Here is a 22,212-nt window from a genome sequence, read left to right as displayed (position 1 = left end):
TTAAAGGGACTGGCAAAATTATAAATGCCATGTGCTAGTCTTGGGGAAGCAGATGCTCAAATTGTAACACATTTACTTGAATTTTATTGCAGAGTTTTGAGAATTTAAATGTGATTTGTGGTTGTTTTCTTTTAAATTCTCATGAGATTTCAAGAAATAATGAGAAGTTCTAAAGAAAATTACTGGAAGTAGCAATACATAACTGACTCAGCCACTTTAGACCTGGTAATCTATTTTATTCAGGCAAAAAGCTGGACATTTAATTTAAGTATGACTTTTTTGAATACTGGCCAGTAAATCTAGAGTCTAATGTTTTTAACTTGAGCAATACACCAAATGCAGTAATTAACTTGTTTCTTATACATTATTTTTTGTTAAGCAGATAGTAGTTTCTTTTCCTTGTATTTAATACTAGCTTGCAAACTTGAAAACTATCTCCTCTCTTTCTTGTTTCTCTGTGATAAATATTTATTTTTCCGAAGACTAAAATGAGTGTGAAATTCACATGGTTAGTGGGAGCTGCTATGACGCCTTTGAAAAAGGTGCCTGAGTGCTGCTCCCTTCACTGGATCTGGAGAATAGGGGAGGGAGAGAGGGAAGGCAGCCTCTGGTTTCATCCATTCCCCACTTCGAAAGGGAGGAGATGGGGAAAGAACAAATGGGTTCCAGGGACTGAAAAAGATGTAGAATGTGGGGTGGGTGAAGCTAATGTGATTCTGTAGACATGAGGTGGTCTCCTATCTAATATAACAATCTCTTGTACTAGAACTACTTTTTTTGGCTTAAATAGTCTACTATTTAATATTAATGGTATTAGTATTAAATAGTATTAAGTCCTTGAGCAGCACAAATATCTTTATTTAAAAAATAAGCTTAGTGATCATAATACCATATTGACTTGAGTGAAAATTGAAGTTATCCATCCACGGATGCAGTACAGATATCAGCAATGCAAGTTCGAGTATTTTTCCATGTGGTCCCATTGTAGAAACATGCATCTTTTGCACATGAGCCTAGAATCTTTTAGCCAGCAGTGTCCACTGGGGCTGTGCAGTACACCCATTATACTCTTTCAACCCCTATAGCAAGGTTATAAAAGATGGATCAGCCCCAACTGGCACTCAGTTCATTCACACTGCTTGTGGTAGCAAGTTGGAACATAAGGGGTCTTTCTGCTTCATTGTAGCTTTGACAGTTTAGGATTGTTATTAGTTAAATGTTTAATAGTTTTTTATTGTTTTTAGGCAACAGGCTTAAATAAAAACTAACATTTCTGTCTTTTAGTCTTGCCTCTGTACTGAAAGTAAATCTGGTGGTGGAAAACATGTCTTTGGACTTTAAAATCTACCCTACCTGGAGACAGCTTTGCTGCTAGTGATGCACATTGAAAATGTTTGTTTTGTTTTGTTTAGAGGAGTCTTGCATCTTTATCAAATATGTAATGCTTTCCCGAGCATAGTCTTGATTGCACATGAATATACTAAAGTTCAGAGCATTTTGACTAGCCTTCCAAGGCATTCTGCCCCCCTTCAGGGCACCTCTACTCAAATGTAGATGAATACAACAGCTATGCACTTTGTAAACAGGCAAGGGGGTGGGTAAGTCAAGGTTATCCCTTTTTAAGTCAGGAAGCGAATCACTGGATCTCTTAGGGGAGAGAGAACAGTAAACTGGAAACAATTGGCTTATTGTTATGTTATTCTTCCATTCAGTTGAATTGAGGGGCTTGATCTACCCAAAAGCACGTTTCACAGTTTTCCACTGGTCCTTTTAAATTTTGGGGAGGTATTTCCTTGTACTGCAGGTGATTATTCAGTAACTATACAACTTAAGTATCATGGCAAGTTTTCTATCCATCCAATAGGTGGCTTCAATCTTCAGAAAAGCCCATCCTTCCAAAGCCTTTTCTTAGAATTCCTTAATTTCTTCTTTAGCACTGTTAATCAAAATACACGCTAAAAGAATTGTTTAAGAAGTCTCTTGGATCAACTTTTTGTTAATGCTTAAACTACTTAACAGTATAACGTTTTTTCTCATATTTGTTGTAATTTGGTGATTATCTTCTGGAAGCTTTAGTTGTCTGTCGTCTTAAACTCTCCTCAAATTTAAAAGTAATTTGACCGATAGGTTAGGGCGAAGTTTTGCTTAAGACGGTTAGATGCTGCCTTAGACAAACTGGAAAATGTATGTTCCTCTCTGCCTGTGGTCACTTCTATAACATAGATGAATAAATATTTTGCTGCCCCTAATATTTAAAACTGTGTATTTTGTAGAGCTGTCCATAGTCTTTATTCATGTGGTCTTCTTGTTGTTGGTCAGTATGCAACTGAAGTAGTCAAATAATTTTGTTCACTAGCTGTATACTATATGCTGTGGAGTGGATTTAGATTGATATGTACAAAAAATCCTGGCATTGAAACAGATTGCAGTTTGGAAAACAGAATAGAAAGAAAAATTAGATGGGTATGTGAATGTAATGAAAATGTACATATTACACAGTGTTCTATAAGTGAACAAAAATCATAGATGTCTGAGGCTAAGTGACTTTTTTCTTTAAAACAAACACCATGCATATACTTTAATTCTTAATATTTGTTATTCACCTTATTACATAAGAATATTGTTTAAATTATGTAAACAAGATGTTCGTGATGCAGTATACATTGTCATGTCACTATATTTTTCCCTTCAAAGCCTTAAAAGGAAACACTTAATACTTAAAATAACTGACTCAAATCTGTTGTATAACCACTCAAAGCAGCATGGCAATGCTGAGGTATTTATGGTACGATATTTATGAGGTAGTAGGAAACTGGAAAAGGAATTGCTGCTCTTCCAGATAATAAATCCTGAAGATAAAATAGTGTCTCATCACTTCCATGTTGTCTGCAAAGTAAGGTGTCACAAAGATAAATTGAGGACTGGCGTGATCCTTTTTTATCTATTTTAAATTAAAGCAGAGCATGAACTGTATGTGATGATGCTAGACGTGAAATTGTATGCTTGAACTAAATAGTCTCAACTACCAGTGATTTTAAATCTGTAGTAGATTTTCATTAATTGTGTCTTTAGAAAAAATAAATCAAGTGAATTTCAGAACAAATTTGTATTTAGCAGTACACCTCTTCTTTCCCCCAAGCAAACAAAAAAGCTCATTTCACAATCCATCTGTTGCATTTCTTTTATTGCTTCTGATACTATTTTCTGATAACCAGTAAACATGTTTGGTTTTTAATTTGCTATTGTAATGTAGGAACATATTTTTCAGATATTTACTACTTAGTGTGTTGGCACATGCTCAGAGTCCCCGCTCTCTACTACCTTTATCATATTAATGATATAGCAAGGGATGCAGAAAGCCTAGGATTTCACAGGAGGGAGAAACAGCTGACATTAAGGTACACTGTTTATTTTTATCTTCAATAAAGGTCAGTCAAGCCTTTCTTAATAGAGGTATCCCAAAAGCAAACTTTGGTATTCCTCTAGTACATGGGTATATGTTGCCAGGATAGAATTGTATAACTCAATTTAAATTAATGAGACTTTAGCATGTTGAAAGATGAATAGATCACAATTTTTGGCAGATTGGAACTTCCAACCCACTACTGAAGAGCAGCAATTACCACTAGACTACAAAAAGTTTGTAATGTAGTTGAGGTCCACAATTATATAAGAGTGGGGAGGTAGGGTATTAAGAAGTGTTTGGGCATTGCTAAGGACTGCAGTGAACAAGTTAGAGATATTTATTGCTAGGAAATAACCAGTCCATGGATCTTTTCTCAACACTCCTTCCCGACCAATAAAAGCAGTTAGTGCTCTAGACAGCTGATTGTCATAATTTATCTTTGGATTAGGCCCTACAGCTTATTTTAAGACTAAACAGACTGCTGAAATCAGATCAGCTTTACTGGTCACCCAGTCTTTCTTCAGAAACCTGTGCCTCTTTTCCATAACAGCTGCAAACGCCGTTCTCCTGAAATGCTTCTTTCTACCTTTTTAAATACGAGCCTACATGTCAATTTGTGAATTTTCTGGCCCTGAAGTAAAACTGGTTCTCTCAACCATGGTATTGTGTGGCCCAAGATGCAAAGAGCCACCAGTTATAACTGGGGCATAACCATGCAACTTTTCTTGTGAAGCACCAAACTTCACTTTTAAGTTGACGGAGGGACATTGCAGAGGAAGGATATTATAATGGGGTGATAGTCCACAGCATATTAAACTTTTATGTGCCCTTAGAGTACATGCCATGCTAGTTGTCACTGCCTGTCACATAAGCAAAGTTTCAGTCCAAAGTCTATTATAAACTCTTATAAGCAGGGTAGTGTAAAGGAATTGCTGACAAAACATCCATTGCAATAACACAAATAGTTCTATTCTTATTATAACATAGTATCAGCATAATGTTTAACAGCACAGAAACATTGTATTAATGCATCAGTATACATTATTTATACAACGATGGTTACAGGGTAGTTAATTTCTTCCCTTAATGAAGTAGAAATCTTGGTGTATTAGAGAATTGATAAAAGCTTTTAAAAGTTAAACCTGTGAATTATAAACTCCTAAAAAGTGCTCAGCACTCCCCAAATGCCATGTGTTCTGTTCTTTTAAAGAAATTATATAATGGAGTTACAAAGAGTGATTTAGAGATTTGGAGAAATCTGCCACTGAAGAAAAAGATGCAGCTTGAGAATCCCAGTTGACTTTACAGACAAAGAAACAGACTTGAACATCTAGAATGGGAAAACAATACACACTGTGGCTGAAGATCCAAAACAGTTGTTTTTTCTACTGCAGTTCTTGTTAAAGTGACCATGGTTTGATAAGAAGCTAGTGCTGAAGCTGTGAGCAATAGAACGTTTTTGTTGACTGAGAGTGCTGACAGCATAATAGACTACTATGGAGATGATTATAATACGGTGGACATGTTATTTTTCAAAATGGGTAAACTGCAGAATGCTAAAATCTCCATTGATCCTGAAGCTACAAAACTGATTAGATTACTGGAAAATGCTGACATGCAAAATCTGCACTGTGAATGTTACAAATGAAATTTTCAAATAACTCTTGCTAATCATATTTCATCTTGCTCTTTCTACTGCTCAATTCTTTTTCTCAAGCCGAGAACTAAATAATTACTCCTCTTTTGTCATCAGTGGAAAAGAGTAAATGAAAGCATAAATTCTTGTTTGGTATTTTTTTTCAAGACCTAACTGATTTAGTCTGCATACTGCTGCTGATATGGGATTATGCTAACTACAGTAAATAAAAGGGATGTCATCAAATTGAAAATCATATATCTATCCAAAAATGCTGTACCTACTATTGTAACAAATAACCCCCAAAACTAATCTCTTCCATGTTAGTGAATACGAAAATATTTTTCTTCTTCTTTAGATTTGCTTCCTTTGTGCATTTACTTTGTGTACTGTGTAATCATTATCAGTTTTGTTGATGCTGTCTGCAATTCCCCAGGTTTTGCAAAATGGTATTTATCAGTAACTACAGCAGCAGAGCTGAAACTGAATAGGTAGCAAGCAGCAGGCTTTTTGGGAGATACCAAATCACAAGTTCCACTTTTAAAGTTGTGACTTATGAAATTCTCCTAACACACCAAGGTTTCCACTTTATAAAGGGAAGGAAATGTGAACTTCTTTTGCAGTCTTCATTATTGTCTAAGTAACTTATGGATAAGGCCCTACTTGAATTGTGGGATGATTGTCAAAAAATTGCAGCTTAGTTGTGGACAAGCTATGGAAAATGGTGTAAAAGTAATACTGGACCATATTATTTGTGGTAATAAAGTCCATTATTACTTTTCTGCAGTTTTCCACTGTGGACCTCCTGGAGCTGAGAGCAGGGGCACGGGACTGAGAGCAGGGGATCACACTCTCAGTGCCAGATTGGTTGGGGCACCCACTGTCAGAACTGTGGTGGAAGCCTAATAGTATGGAATCTGCCATATTACAAATTAAATAGGGCCTTACTTGTGGGGTATTAACACTATGGTGCTTTTAAATTGCATGCTGCTACTCTTTGTATGCATAGAGAAAGAAGAGGGAAGCAGTAGGGATATCTGGTGTTGTTCTTGGGTCCATATAAAAGACCTTTTTAAATATAAACAGATTAATAGAAAAACTCTTCACATTTAAAAAAAGGGGTTTACTGTATTGTAGAGCATTTGGCTGAGCAATGGCTGAAAATCAGGGTCTTGTGAGGTGGTTTTTGCTTGGATTAGAAATCAGTAACAGGGTCAGGATATTGTCATAGGCCTTGTCTTTACTGGCTAACTTGAGTTAACAGCACAACTTTTTCTTTTTGTAGTAAAGACATGGCCTTAGCTTTAAGCTGTTAATTTAGAGAATTTATACAAATCCTTTTCTCAGCAGCAGGAATAAAATTCACACAGGCAGCACTCTTTTTGCAGAAGCCTGGGGTCAGGTATCTGTGCCCTATTCTAAAACAATTCCCTACCTTTGTTTCTCTCCAAGGACTCTCACAGACTCATAGAAAATGCACAAAATATGTCCCAGTCCCAGAATCTGAAACATTTCACCATTTAAGCTGAAAATACCCCTCTGGACTGCGTGATTTTGCCAGGCAATTCTAATCAGCCCCCTTCTTTGTCTAAAGCTGTTTTTATTATACAAAGGAGCTTCACATGAGTGCTTAATGTATCCATTTATTTTAATGAGATCTGTGATTTTTCTTTGCCCTAAAAAGGGCATACTGTTTAAATAATGATCAGAAAATAATTATGAACTTCCTTGTTAATTTAAAAAAATTGAAGTGCCTTTTAGTAAAAAGAGAAACTGAGAACTTTTGCTCTTGACTTGCTCCCAGATTTTCTTCCTCCAAAACATATATTGGACGTTGATTAAATTTTTAAGATTGTGCTTGCAGCATGTTTGAAATGGCAGCTGAAATCAAGTAGAGGCTATCGGTTTATATTTATTTAGAAGCTTTCCACATTAGCATTACTTGGAGCAGGAGTAGAAATTCACTTTTCAAGCAAAGAATGAAAAAATAAATCTGTTATTTAATCTGAAAGCTGATCTATTTTCAGCAGCCTGTTCAGAGTTAAAAAGGCTTAATGCATACACAAACAACAGGAATAGATTATCTGTTTCTCCCTGGAGCAGTTTGTACACCTATTGCCTCTTAATATTGAAACTGACAACTTCAATGCTGTGTACCTTGAAAGCTTGTCTTTCACCAACAGAAGTTGGTCCAATAAGAGATTACATCCTCCCTTTTGTTTCTCTCAAATTGTGTACTGCTTACTACTTATCTGATACTTATTTCAGTTTTAATTTTATGTGCTGTAGGTGTCCTGAAACAATATATACTGCCTCAGAAAATTCTACAAATACAACTCTTACTTCTGTTTTCAAAAGCTCATCCATGTAAATCATATCATTACTGGTTCATGTGATTAGTATTATAATTGTGTTAAACTAAGGCCTTGTCTATACTATGAGTGCTTTGCTGGTATAGCTGTACTGGCAGAGCCCTAGTATAGAGGCAGATTTTGCTGGCACAGGGTGTTTTTCTGTTGGCATAATAAATACAACATTACCAAACAAGAGTAGGTACATCATATCCAGCGTTGTTGTAACCGTGTTGGTCTTATTATACTAGAGAGACAAGATGGGTGAGGTAATATCTTCTGTTGGACCGACTTCTGTTAGTGACAGAGATAAAGGCTATGTTTACACCGCGCACCTTACAGTGGTGCAGCTGTGCCGCTGCGGCCGCACCATTGCAAGGTGCACTGTGTAGCTGCTCTTTATTGCCAGGAGAGAGCTCTCCCGGCAACAAAATAAAACTACTTCCAAAGAGGGGCGGTAGCTTCATCACCAGGAGCATGGCTCCCGCGGACGAAGCATTGTTCACACCAATGCTTTTTGTCATTAAAACTTGTCATTCAGGGTGTGTTTTTTCCCACGCTCCCGAGTGACAAAAGTTTTGACGACGAAAGTGGCGCTGTAGACAAAGCCAGAGTTTCAAGCTACATAGCACCCTTCAGGTCTGGGAAAGGTACTCAGAGCATCACAGTTAAATACAAGGTGGGACAGATTGGTTAGCCTAGGTATTTAGCACATATTCTAAGAGATTATTCAAGGTAGAATGGCCTGTTAACATGTTTGCAATCATAGAACAAAAAAGTCCCGTGATTTTTAGTGTCTAGCAAAATAATGAAATTAAGGCCTTGTCTACTCTACACAGTTTTATCAGCAAAAGGCAGCTTTTGCTGACAATACAGTGGAGGTGTACACACTAGAATGCTACTTTTGTTGGCAAAACAGGAGAGTTTTGCCGACAAAATAAAACCACCTCAACAAGCATAGAGCTTTTTGTGGTAAAGTTAAAGTGACAAAGCATCAGTGTTGACACTGCTGTTCATTATATCGTCATAACTGGCCTCCTCCAGTATCCCACAATGCCCACTGTGACTGCTCTGCTCACTGTTTTGAACTCCACTGATCTGCATTCCAGCTACAGAGGCATACTCCCCTCCTCTTTCAAATCTCCAGGAAGTTCTGACAACTGAGCATGCCACTCCAGCAGCTAACATAAATCATTAATGTGAAATCTTGCTCTCCAGGGCATTAGGAACCAGGGCCGGCTCCAGGCACCAGCTTAGGAAGCAGGTGCTTGGGGCGGCCACTCGAGAGGGGCACCAGGTCCAGCTATTTGGTGGAGGGTCCCTCACTCCCGGTCGGAGCGAAGGACCTCCCGTTGAAATGCCGCAGATCGCGATCGCAGCTCTTTTTTTTTTCTTTTTTTTTTTTTGCTGCTTGGGGCTGCAAAACCCCTGGAGCCAGCCCTGTTAGGAACATAGTGGTTAGCAGGCAGGCAGGGGCGGGTGTATGTGTGTTTAGAGCCGGGGAGAGATGTGGGGCCTGATGTTGGGGTGTGCCCTTCTCCCTGCATCAAGACCTGGTTGCTTCCAGTTGCTGTCTGAACTTAAAAAGGCAGTGTGTTGACTCACTCTCCCCAACACATGCACTCTCTCTCTCGGGATGTTTACTGTCAACATAGAGCAGTCAGGCCCTCCATGTTGTTTTACATTATTTTTGTGCAAATGTAATGCAATGACCTGTGTCATAAAGACAGAAGACCAAAATTCTCATTTTATCCACAGAATAAGTAAAACACAAGCAGCAAATTGCTAATATCCTTGTGCTGTTTGCCAACTCTGATATGGAGGAATGATTGCTAGGGGTTAGAAGTTAGTTCGTTGTCTATATTTTTTGCAATCTATGGCTTCTCTACGGTTACAGCCAGTAAGGGTATCAGTTCTGGTCATGGTCTCAGTGATGTGGTTCACTGTCCAGTAAGAATGGAAGTTAAACTACCAAACTGATCTCACATAGGCCATTGAGCAAGGATTTCAGTTTGTAAAGGTCCAGTATTTTCATTCTACTTCCTGCAGGAAATATGCTTGCTACTTAGCTTCCTGTATAGACATTTAGTTCTCATTTTACTACAAAAGAAATAAATAAAATTATTTAAAAAATAATCATTCATTGGCACCAGGAGCACTATTGTTGTTTTATAGAGCTAAGCATACTGAATAATTTGGTCAGAGCTTTAAAAACAAACCAGAAAAACCCTGGTTTACTCTAACTCTGATGCAAGGGAAATCTCTCCTATGTATGCATTTTCCTGTAGCTCGAGGCTAAAGGGGTACTCTTTTCATGAAAAGCATGCAAAATTAGTGGGACTCTAGCTATGAGATGTAAAACTATTTACGTTCTAGACTTTATCTGAATGTCTTATGCACCATTTTTGTGGACAAAGGAATCAGCTGACAGTGTTGCACACTGCCACTTAAAATTTGTCTAGAGCAGGGTTTCTCAAATTGGGGGTCATGACCCCTCAAAGGGTTGCAAGGTTATTACATGGGGGATCACGAGCTGTCAACCTCCACCCCAAACCTCACTTTGCCTCCAGCATTTATTATAATGTTCAGTATTTAAAAAGTATTAATTTATAATGGGGATCAAACTCAGAGGCTTGCTGTGTAAAAGGGGTCACCAGTAGGAAAGCTTGAGAACCACTGGTCTAGAGGAATTCAGCTTTGCAGCCCTGACTAATACATAATTTCACTCTTCTGCAGTAGCTAACGTGAGAGTCCTTTCTATTTTGAGATTTCTTTAATGTTTAAATCCCCCTTTGTCTTTTGGAAATCCAGTCATGGCATGGCAACATTTTTTTTTAAATGAGTTATCAGATTTTTGTCATCATCTTGGCTTATTCTTTTCTAAAGATCAGTTGCATTTTTTGAATATTCATTTCCTCTTTGGATTTAGAAGTGTATTTATTCATGTTAAAAGAATATATTCTAATAAGGGTACTCTAAAGGTGACTATGAGGGGTGATCGTTTATAGTCATGGAAACAAATTCATGAATTTGTTACAACTTTTTTAAATGTTCCTTTGAGGATTTTAAAAGGAAATTCAGATACTATTTCAGTAAATACAATCTTTAAAAAAAGATTTCCAGCAAATAGCATTCTGAAAAGCTTAATGCAATGAACAAAAATAAAAAATAAGACAAAGAAAATGTGTTAATTTAAACTTTCTTAAAATAAACATTCCTTTAAAAAAAACATTTTAGGTACCAGACACAGCTACCAGCTCAGAACCATAAACAAAAATTTCAAGTCATCACAGTTAAGACTAGAACACTAAACAACTTCACTAATATCATTCCATATGAACTTTTTTTCTTATTGGTATGGCACAGGTGTTTTGTTTTTTTTTTAATATTGAGGAGATGGCACATAGCAAACGTATCTGAAACAGGTTTTTGATTTCGTTGCTGCCTTAAAAGTGAGCTGTGAGCAGGTGGGAAGACAAAAGAGAACACTTTAAACCTTCAGTAAACAGAATGAGGGCAAATATACAGGTTTGGAACTACACTGCTGTGCTTGACTTACAGAAGCATTTGAATGTGCAGGTAGTTAAACTGGTTTCAAGCTTAAAATATTTGTATCCTGTCTAAAATCAGGCCTTCTCCTCGGCGACAGCATCCCATTACCTGTGTAGGATGAGGGGAAAGAATATGTCCTTACGATACTCATAGTTTATCCTTTCTTCTTACCCACCATGAATTGGAAGAGATGAGAGAGCTAAGCCAGCTGCACTCAGGTAGATCTGAACATATATGCATCTCTGAATATGATTCCTGTTTCTGAATTTGTCAGAATGACTAATTTTAGTAAGTATGCACATCCAGAGTAGCAGTAGGGTATGGAACTGGTGGAGCCCTCTTCCAAAAGCAAGAAGTAGGCTTAATATTTCCCCCTGCTTACATAACATTTGAATTTTAAAATAGTAGCTGTATATCAGAGGAGGCAGTTTATAGTGTGAATTTTTGGAATCTTAATTTAGAAGTTCTCTCAAATGCAAAAAATTAATAGAAATGTGCTCCAAGCTGCATGAAAACATTTTTTAAAAATTCATGAAATGGATAAATTCTATTGGAACTAGAAGTCTGGAATGAGAGCTAAAAAAGTTTGGCTGTTTAAAATAAATTAGGAAATGGGTTATTTTTTCCTCAAACAAGCCATTCAGATTGAAACTTCTCCACCTCCTTGGAGCAGTTGTATGCCTCTGTATTTCTTCACCTACAATTAATAAAATAGGAAAATACTGAATATGGGATCAAAAGTATTGCAAGTCCATTTCAGTTTGTGGTTTGAGACCTAAACCTGGTTGGAAAATGAGTTGAGGTGTTTTTCAATAGGCAAAAAAGGGGAAGAAAAAAAAAAAAGGTTGACTTTAGTGAAGAATCAAAAACTGAAAATTTTCAGCCAAAACCTTTCAGCTGAAAACCAAAATTCTTGATTTAGAAATGCTGTAATGGTGCCTCATGGGAGTTTTAGGTCAGATGCCTCATGCTCCTATTCTCTCCTGTAGCCTGGGCTCCCTGGCTGGAATACATCTGCCATGATGCACCATGGTTTCCTCTGTTGCTGAGCTGCCATGGTGCAGCATGGGAGGCCCTGGCTGCAGTGCATCATGAAAGATTTCATCTGGCTGGGAAGAGAATGGGACATGAGACAAAATAGCATTTCTGAAATGAAATTTTTTGGGTTTTGGCTAAATTTCTTCCGTTTTCAACTGAAAACCAACAACTTTTTGGTTTTTATGAAAAGCCAAAATTTTCCAAGGAAAGCAGACTTTTTGCGAAAAACTTTGTCAAAAACAGTTGATGGAAACTTTTTAGCCAGCTCAGTTGATAACTGGTTATACCTGTGTCATTTCAGTGATTGCATGTTGGGGGAAAATGTACATCAGTAATATAAATGTGGATTTGTATATTTTGATATGTGAGCACTTCAGGAAATACAAGTATTATATTCTGGAGCTCCACATATCTGAATTTCACATTGCATATTTTAAATGGATGAAGTTATTTTTAATATACATTGAAATAAATGGTAATGCTTAAGTCGGGAATTACAAATATGGTCCAACAGCAACTGTAACTCGCCCACTTTGCACAACACAGCACACCTATATTATGGCGTATATGCACTTGGTTGTGGTGATGGTTTTGTGAGAGCTACAGCTTTGAATTTCCAGACCTGTTACATAAACTTTCAGCTATAATATTGTTGTAGCAATGATTGACTGGATGCCTTCAAATACGTTAGCTTCCTACGACCAAAACAGTCACCACAGGTCCTTATTTGACATAGCTGTGAGGAAGAGAGAGACTGTAGCCCCTGTTATCCATAACCACTATACAAGTTGTCACATTCTCACCGTGGTAGTGGCCTTGCTGTAAGGGTCCAGATAATATTTTTTACTCAAAACCAAATCCATTTAAAATAAATAAAACAAAAGATCCATTTTAAGCAGAGATGACTTAGAACTCAATTTCCAGGCAGAGGAAGGAATTCATACTCGGTTTCTCAAATATGAACCACCTCTGATGGTTTTAGTTGTGGAAAGAAGAAACCTTTTATTCAGACTCAGGGTGCAGCTGAAATATTATGAGAATGACTGCCATGATGCTGGGAAGCTTGAAAAGTTCATCTTTGGTGAAATTGTCTATTTTTGGTCAGAAGAATGTGAAAATAGCTCATGAGATTTTGGCACCATTAAACCTTAACTCTCTGTGTTTCTAGTTCAGACACTAGCCTAAATCTCATTTGGACGTGCATCTGAACACCACCTAATGTTTCCTTGGCTGTATCTGAAAATCAGAGAAAGGCAGAGGATAAGTTTAAACACCAGCCATCCTTGAGGATATTTACAAATCCTTCAAGACAATCTGAAATGCACTGAATTATTGCATACAACTACACCTCTACCCCAATATAACATGAATTCAGATATAACGCAGTAAAGCAGCGCTCCAGGGGGGCAGAGCTGTGCACTCCTGCGGCTCAAAGCAAGTTCGATATAACACGGTTTCACCTATAACGCAGTAAGATTTTTTGACTTCCAAGGAAAGCGTTATATCAGGGTAGAGGGGTTACCTAGGGCATGGCTGAGAACTCTGTTGCTTAGCAGCCAAAGCTATACCTTCCAAACCACATGTGGGGGTGTCATCGCCTAGAGGGAACAATATGGTCTGTTCCAGAGACTTGCCAATTATAGCCGTTTAAACACAGGTTGATATAATTATGAAAAGATGTTGGTGCATTACAGTTGTCAAAGTACATATTAGCTTTTCATTAAAAGACTTGGTTGGCCTTCAGAATGGTCTTCTGTTTTTCCTGATACAAAATACATATTTGATATTTAATTTAAATTGCATCTTGTGTGATATAAAACTTCCTTGTGCAATGTTAGCTTAAACATGGAGCAAGTGGTCTTCATGGATATTTTCTAGTTAACTTTTGTATGGTTAGAGTTCAATGCAAATAAGTTTGTGCTTGGGAGTCCATGTGAGCAAGGAGTATCTCAGATCTTAATTTACAGATTATTAATTCTAACAAAGCCAAACAACCTTAAATACTGAAAAGAAGGTAGATTTTATACAATGGGCTTTAGTAGTAACAATACTTCACACGTTCAGAACACTTTAAACATTAATTCTAAAATAAATAGTGTAGGTTTCCTATCTGAAGGTGGTTCTCTCTTGAAAATATTTAGGGAAGCAAAGAGTCAAATGAATGTAACTTTTTGATTAATTTAACTTTGGCAGATATAGCTGTTTTATTCAATTCTATCTAAGTTCTTATATATGCTTATCAGTGTAGTATTTGAATTTAACTTCAGTTATTGAATCACAACTTTTAATTATAGTGAAACCTGATTTCTGAAGGTCTGGGATGTCCAAAACCTTTCAGTATTTGGGGGAGGCAATTGAAGTCCTGTGTTAGCCAGTTTTTTGAGAAGCTGATTGGGTGACCTGGGAGGACTGTCATGATCCCAAAGCAAAGTGCATAGAATCTCATTTTCAGAGACTCCTTGCAGTTTCCTTATTTGGCGGAGGTAATATGCTCTAGAAGAGTGAGGCAGCACAGGTTTTGCATTTGGGGTGAATTTTTCTAACAGCGGTATGTAGGGCACTGAAGTCAGGAGAGGTCTTGGCTAACCAGGGCTGCATTCGTAGTCTAGCAGCTGAACAGAATAAGCCGAGGATTTTTTGTTCAGGGTAACTTTTTTTAAATTGGATCATAAAGTATTTACCATATCCAAAAATGGCATTTGAATCTTGCTGCCCCAAGTTCAACAGATTCTTTACTGTGAGGTAAGAAAATCAGGAGCATCTCTGTAGATACCGATAAGAATCATCCCAAATCTTTCCCAAAATCCTGAACTAAATATTTGCTGTTTGTTTTACATGGAAGGCATTCAGATACTGTGGTAATGAGGAGCAGTATTACAAACTAATGTGTATAGATGTTTTCTCTTTTCTATCTTCTCTGCTGTGTGTTCCATCCAGGAAAGAAAGCACTCTCAGGGCTGGTCTACAATCCGGGGGAAAATCGATCTTAGATACGCAACTTCGCTACGTGAATAACGTAGCTGAAGTCGAAGTATCTAAGATCAAATTACTCCCCGTCCTCACAGCGCGGGATTGCTGTCCGCGGCTCCCCCTGTCGATTCCGCAACTCCGTTCGGGTTGGTGGAGTTACGGAATCGATATAAGCAGGTTCAGGGATTGATATATTGTGTCTAGATGAGACGCAATATATCGATCCCTGAGCAATCGATTGCTACCTGCCGATACGGCAGGTAGTGAAGACGTACCCTAAGGGTACGTCTACGCTATGGGATAAATTCGATTTAACATAAACCGGTTTTATAAAACAGATAGTATAAAGTCAATTGCGCGTGGCCACACTAGGTACATTAATTCGGCGGTGTGCGTCCATGGTCCGAGGCTAGCGTCGATTTCTGGAGCGTTGCACTGTGGGTAGCTATCCCGTAGTTCCCGCAGTCTCCCCCGCCCCTTGGAATTCTGGTTTGAGAGCCCAGTGCCTGATGGGCAAAAATCATTGTCGCGGGTGGTTCTGGGTACAGCCTCACCCCTCCCTAAGTGAAAGCAGCAGACAACCGTTTCGTGCCTTTTTTCCTGGGTGAATTGTGCGGACGCCATAGCACTGCAAGCATGGACCTCGCTCAGATCAACACTGCGATCGTGAACGTTGTAAACACCTCACGCATTCTCATGCAGTCTATGGTGAACAATGAACTGCAAAGCCAGGCGAGGAGGAGGAGGCGGCTACGGCAGCGCGGCGACGAGAGTGATGAGGACATGGAAACTGAATTCTCCTTAACCGCGGGCCCCTGTGCTTTGGAGCTCCTGCTGGTAATGGGGCAGGTTCTACCCATTGAACGCCAATTTTGGGCCTGAGAAACAAGCACAGACTGGTGGGACCGCATAGTTTTGCAGGTGTGGGACGATTCGCAGTGGCTGCGAAACTTTCGCATGCATAAGAACACTTTCATGGAACTTTGTGACTTGCTTTCCCCGCCCTGAAATGCCATAATACCAAGATGAGAGCAGCCCTCACAGTGGAGAGGCGAGTGGCAATAGCCCTGTGGAAACTTGCAACACCAGACAGCTACCGGTCAATTGGGAATCAATTTGGAGTGGGAAAATCTACTGTGGGGGCTGCTGTGATGCAAGTAGCCAAAGCAATCACTAAGCTGCTGCTACAAAAGGTTGTGACTCTAGGAAACATGCAGGTCATAGTGGATGGCTTTGCTGCAATGGGATTCCCTAACTGTGGGGGGGGGGGGCGATAGATGGAACCCATATCGCTATCTTGGCACCAGCGCACCAGGCCACCCAGTACGTAAACCGCAAGGGGCACTTTTCAATGGTGCTGCAAGCAGTGGTGGATCACAAGGGACGTTTCACCAACATCCACATGGGATGGCCAGGAAGGGTTCATGACGCTCGCGTCTTCAGAAGCACTGCTCTGTTTAAAATGCTGCAGCAAGGAATTTAGTTCCCAGACCAGAAAATAACTGTTGGGGATGTTGAAATGCCTGTAGTTATCCTGGGGGACCCAGCCTACCCCTTGATGCCATGGCTCATGAAGCCATACACAGACAGCCTGGACAGTGGTCAGGAGCTGTTCAACTACAGGCTGAGCAAGTGCAGAATGGTGGTAGAATGTGCATTTGGCCGTTTAAAGGCGTGCTGGCGCACATTACTGACTCGCTCAGACCTCAGCTAAACCAATGTCCCCTTTGTTATTGCTGCTTGCTGTGTGCTCCACAATCTCTGTGAGAGTAAGGGGGAGAGGCTGAAGCAAATCCCCTGGCCGCTGATTACACGCAGCCAGACACCAGGGTGATTAGAAGAGAACACCAGGAAGCTGTGTGCATCAGAGAAGCTTTGAAAACGAGTTTCATCACGGGCCAGGGTATGGTCTGACTCCTGTGTTTGTTTCCCCTTGATTGACTCATTCCCTGTAAGCAACCCACCCTCCCCCTTCGATTACAGCTTGCTTAAGAAAATAAAGTCACTATCATTTAAAAATCATGTATTCTTTATTAAAAAGCTCATTATAAAAAGAGGGAGAGAACTGGCAAGGTAGCCCGGGTGCGGTTTGGGAGGAGGATAGGAGGGAAGGAGAAGGCCACTAAAATCATTTCAATGTAATGACAGCCTTTTGGTTGGGCTGTCCACAGGGGTGGAGTGGGTGGGTGCACAAAGCCTTCCCCCACGTGTTCTTACGCGTCTGGGTGAGGAAGATTTGTAACATGGTGAGTACTGAGGATGGTGACACAGGGGCTGCAGTGGCACTCTGTGACCTCGCTGCTCTTCCTGAAGCTCCACCAGACGTCGGAGGATGTCAGTTTGATCACGCAGCAGCCCCAGCATTTCATTCCACCACTGCTGATCTTCCTGCCTACACCTCTGATCTTCCTGCCACCACCTCTCATCTCGAGTGTCTCTCCTGTCCTCATGTTCACTGGCATCTTTCCTGTAATTTGATACCACGTCCTTCCACTGATTCAGATGAGCTCTTTCATTGCAGGTTACTTCCATGATTTCCGAGAACATTTCGTCTCACGTCCTCTTCTTCCTCCGCCTTATCTGAGCTAGCCTTCGGGATGGAGTAGGGAGGCTTGAAAAATGTGCAGCTGCATGAGGGAGGGGAAAAAAGGGAGAGAAGTATTTAAAAAGATACATTTTACAGAACAATGGTTATACTCTTTCACAGTGAACAACACTATTCACCTTACACACCACATGTGATTTCACTACAAGGTTGCATTTTGCATCTTAAGTTTGAGTGCCTGGGCTCTGATGTTACAGATCTCACAGACGCAGATCCAGGCATCAGAATTCAGCTTGCATGCGTCCATGGTAAGCCATTGTCTTTCAGCTTCAGCAGCCTTCACTTCCATTCAGAGAAGCCACCCCCACACTCCCTCCAATTCTCTAGGATGATCGGTTTGCCCCCTCCCCCCACCGCATGGCTGGTATCATGGAAGATCACTGCTAATCACTCCCCTTCCCCTCCACCGCGTGGCTGGTAGCTGGGAAAATTCCTGCTAGCCAAACGCGAGAAAGCTCAGCACTATCATTCCTCCCCTCCCGCTGCTTGGCTACATGCAAGGAAGGATTTCTTGTAAGCAACAGGCAAACACCCCTGTAGGAAAAAGGCCATCTCTGTCCCCTTAATTAAATTCCTGAATTTCAACCAGGTTACCATGAATGATATCAATTTGCTGAGGATAACAGAGTGAGATAAAGAACGGATGTTTCTTGAATGCCTGCAATCACTGGGACCATACGCAGCTATGCTTTGTCATGCAATGATACCCAATTATTTGCTACATGCATGGCGTGGTAAAGTGTCCTACCATGGTGGATGGAACAAGGCTGCCTTGCCCAGAAACCTTCTGCAAAGGCTTTTGGAGTACCTCCAGGAGCGCTTCATGGAGATGGCCCTGGAGGATTTCCGCTCCATCCCCAGACATGTTAACAAACTTTTCCAGTAACTTTACTGCCCGCGAATGCATCCCAAGCCCTCAGGGCAAATCAATCATTAAAAAAAGCTTGCTTTTAAACCATGCTTTGTTTACAAAGATACACTCACTAAAGGTACACTCACCAGAGGTCACTTCCATGGCTTCACTGTCTGGGCTAGTGGCTTGGGAGGGCTGGGACGGTAATTCCGTCTGGGTCAGAAAAAGCTCCTGGCTGTTGGGGCTAACGGAGTGCTGTGTGCTCTCTCCAAGCTCGTCATCCTCTTCCTCCTCCTCACCTTCCTCGTCTGCATAATCCTCAGGCATGGCTGAGATTACAACTCTCACCACGGAATCCAAGGACGAAAGGGGGTAGTGGTGGCGCAGCCCCCTAAAATTGCATGCAGCTCAGCGTAGAAGCAGCATGTTTTCGGCCCTGCTCCAGACCTTCCGTTTGCCTCTTTGGTTTTCTAGTAGGCTTGTCTGAGCTCCTTCACTTTCACTCTGCACTGCACTGAGTCCCTGATGTGGCCTCTCTCCTTCATGGTCTTGGAAATTTTTTCAAAAGTTTTTTCATTTAGTCTTTTTGAACGGAGTTCTGTTAGCACTTAATCCTCTCCCCATATAGCGATCAGATCCAGTACCTCCCGTGTGGTCCATGCTGGAGCTCTTTTTCTGTTCTCAGGAGACTGCTTTGTTACCTTTGCTGATGAGCTCTGCGTGGTCACCTGTGCTGATCAGAGCTCCACGCTGGCCAAACAGGAAATGAAATTCAAAAATTTGCGGGGTTTTTCCTGTCTACCTGGCCAGTGCATCCGAGTTCAGATAGCTGTCCAGAGCTGTCAGTGGTGCACTGTGGGATACGGCCCGGAGGCCAATCGATTTGCGGCCACACTAACCCTAATCTGATATAATACCACCGATTTTAGCGCTCCTCTCATTGAGGAGGAGTACAGAAACCGATTTAAAGAGCCCTTTATATTGATTTAAAGGGCATCGTAGTGTGGACGGGTGCGGCATTAAATCGGTTTAATGCTGCTAAAATCGGTATAAACATGTAGCGTAAACCAGGCCTAAGAGACTGTTCAGACAAAATGTCCAAATGAATTTTGCAGACCAAAAATATTCATACAATGTATGGACAAGCATTCACATTTTGGAGTGCTTAGCTTAATCTCTGAATTTTAAGATTGTTTACTAACCAGTGGAAATATTGGTTTGAATCAGAATATTCTTAACATTTGGAACTAATTTTTGGACTGAAGTATATAGGGTACTGAAGTCTGCCTATGAGTTTAAACACCATGCCTCCACCCCAAAAAAATGAATTGACCAATGAAATATGATTAGTGGTGGAAGGCGACGGAATGCTGTAGTCCAGGGTTGGGCACACTATGGCTACATCTAGCTCTTCAGATGTTTTAATCCGGCCCTCGAGCTCCTGCCGGGGAACAGAGTCCGGGGCTTGCCCTGCTCTAGGGCTCCAGCAAGGGAGTGGGGTCGGGTTTGCTCTGCTCTGCATGTACCATGGTTCCGCGCAGCTTCCAGAAACAGCAGCATGTACCCCCTGCAGCTCCTACATGTAAGACTGCAATGACGGGACAGCTGTCAAAGCAGCCTAGCCATGCCTCTGCTAGGAGCTGGAGAGGGGACATGCTGCTGCTGCTGCTGCCGCCGCCGCCGCCAGGAGCTGCTTGAGGTAAGTGCCTCCCAGAGTCTGCACCCCTCACCCCCTCCCATGCCCTATCCCCCTCCTGTTCTCTGAACCCCTCCGTCCCAGCCCAGAGCAACCTCCTACACCCACTGCCCCAGCCTGGAGCCCCCTCCTGCACCTTAAACTCCTCATTTTTGGCCCCACCACAGAGCCCGCACCCCCTGCCGGAGCCCAGACCCCCCCCCCCACATCCCAACCCCTAAGTTTGTGAGCATTCATGCCATACAATTTCCACACCCGGACGTGGCCCTTGGGCCAAAAAGTTTGCCCACTCTGATATATCTTCCAAGTGTTCAGTTTCACGATTGGGGTGGAGAGCATTTGATAGGACAGATCAACTGCCAAACAGAACACATCTCTAATTGGGATAGTGAACAGATTTTACTTCTTACTGAGCAGGTTCATTATATGGTGAAGAAAACATAATAGCTGCACAGATTGGAAAATAAAATGGAGATAACATGAAGACAATGATAAATATATATTCTGAATCCATTACAAGTCTGGGAACTCAAATTCCATGTGATACTGTGATTAGTCAGTTTAAATTGAACTAATATATACATTAAAATATAAAATTTCTTCAAGGATTTATCAGTTTGGTGTGTAGGCAGCAAGTTACTGTAGTACTAACACAATGAACTGTGTGGCTTTTGTCGACATATGCCATGGGTTTTAGTCAGTGTCTCAGTAGATCATAGCTATAGTTGTTGCAACCTTTCCATTATAACTCCCAAGTTCTTAGCAAGTGCCCAAGACTTTCTGAAACACACTCCTCCTATGGTGAAATTTTAAAGGCTGTTGTCTGTTCAATGATGAATACACTTGGCCTATTAAATTTTTGTGCAACTTTTCTTTGAATATCTCTAGTATAAAGATGGTGAGCAGTAGAAAGCTGAAGTCTTGTAGGGCAATAACCTTTGAAGGGCAGAGATGTTGTGCAATGTCCCAGTGAAAATTTGATTTTGAACACTAAATTTTAATTTCTTAGCACATGTACAAAATTTAAAAAAATTAAACAAGCAAAAAAAATTGCACTAAGAAAGCTATCCACAGTCACTACTTCAAAATTCTACTTGAGATCCTCTTCACTGCTGCCTCCCCAATAAAACTTGGGAATGCAATTAACCTAGCTAGGTGCCTTTTTAGTCAGTGCCCCTGACTGAGAATCTTCTGCTAGCAGTCCTTTTGAGAGGAATGCTAGCTCAAGCAGTTGCTACAGAATTGTGTGAAGAAAGGAACTCTCTAAGGTAGGCAAGGTCCAAACTGTGAAGGTGAAAGCCACTATCAAAACAGTGAGTGGGAAATCATCTGGTAGCTACTCCTAACTATTCAGCGCAGGTGTAACACAGACTACTGGAAGTTCCCTACAACTGGGCAGCTGCATTCAATACTAACTGTAATTGCCAAATGGTCATAAGATCTAATTTAGTGTAGAAGCATTGCCGTAATTTACCTTTGTCTTTTTATTCCAAAATTTAACCTGTTAGGGATACATGTTAAGAATATCCGAGGCTTAACTTTATACTGTACAAAAGCTTGTCTCATATCTCGGTAGTCTCAACTAAAATTATATTTTAAATCAAAATTTTATCTTGTTTGCAGAATATTTGTGGGTCAGAAGGCACTCCAATTCTCAATCCATAATCTTTCAGTTGTTGACAGCTTTCCCTCAAGATTACCTTATTTCAGCACTTTTTTAGAGGGGAACTTTAAAGAAAATCTGAGCCTTTGAGTGATCAGAGCATGAGAAAGTTTCATGATCTAAAACAAGTGGTAATCTTTTATATAAGTGGCAGTCTAAAAGTCCAATTTAAGTAAATCATGGTCTTCAGTGAGGATTGCGTGCGTTAGGAGATTTGATTTAGAAATATATTTAGGAAATAAGGCTACATTATGAATGAATGAGAGTATTCATTTTCCCCTTGCCAACATATGTATGTTCAGGATAGAAATATTCAGATTATCTGTATGCAGGTTTTCATTCCATGGACCTTCCCACATAGTCCCCCCCCCCTTGTATATTGTCTGAAACTGCCTCAACACTATCGCTTTATTTAAGATGACAAATGCTTGTAAGAGGACAA

At 40.4% G+C, this 22,212-nt stretch overlaps 1 protein-coding gene across 8 annotated transcripts in view; it reads left to right on the top strand.

Annotated features, from left to right (window-relative positions):
- The window catches only part of CPEB3 (cytoplasmic polyadenylation element binding protein 3), a 180,652-nt gene that overhangs the window by 132,232 nt on the left and 26,208 nt on the right, over nt 1-22,212 (top strand). The gene's annotated exons all lie outside the window — the stretch shown is intronic.

The sequence above is a fragment of the Gopherus evgoodei genome, chromosome 7 (genome assembly GCF_007399415.2).
Source record: "Gopherus evgoodei ecotype Sinaloan lineage chromosome 7, rGopEvg1_v1.p, whole genome shotgun sequence".
NCBI lineage: Eukaryota > Metazoa > Chordata > Testudines > Testudinidae > Gopherus > Gopherus evgoodei.
This window is presented reverse-complemented; position numbering and strand designations above follow the sequence as displayed.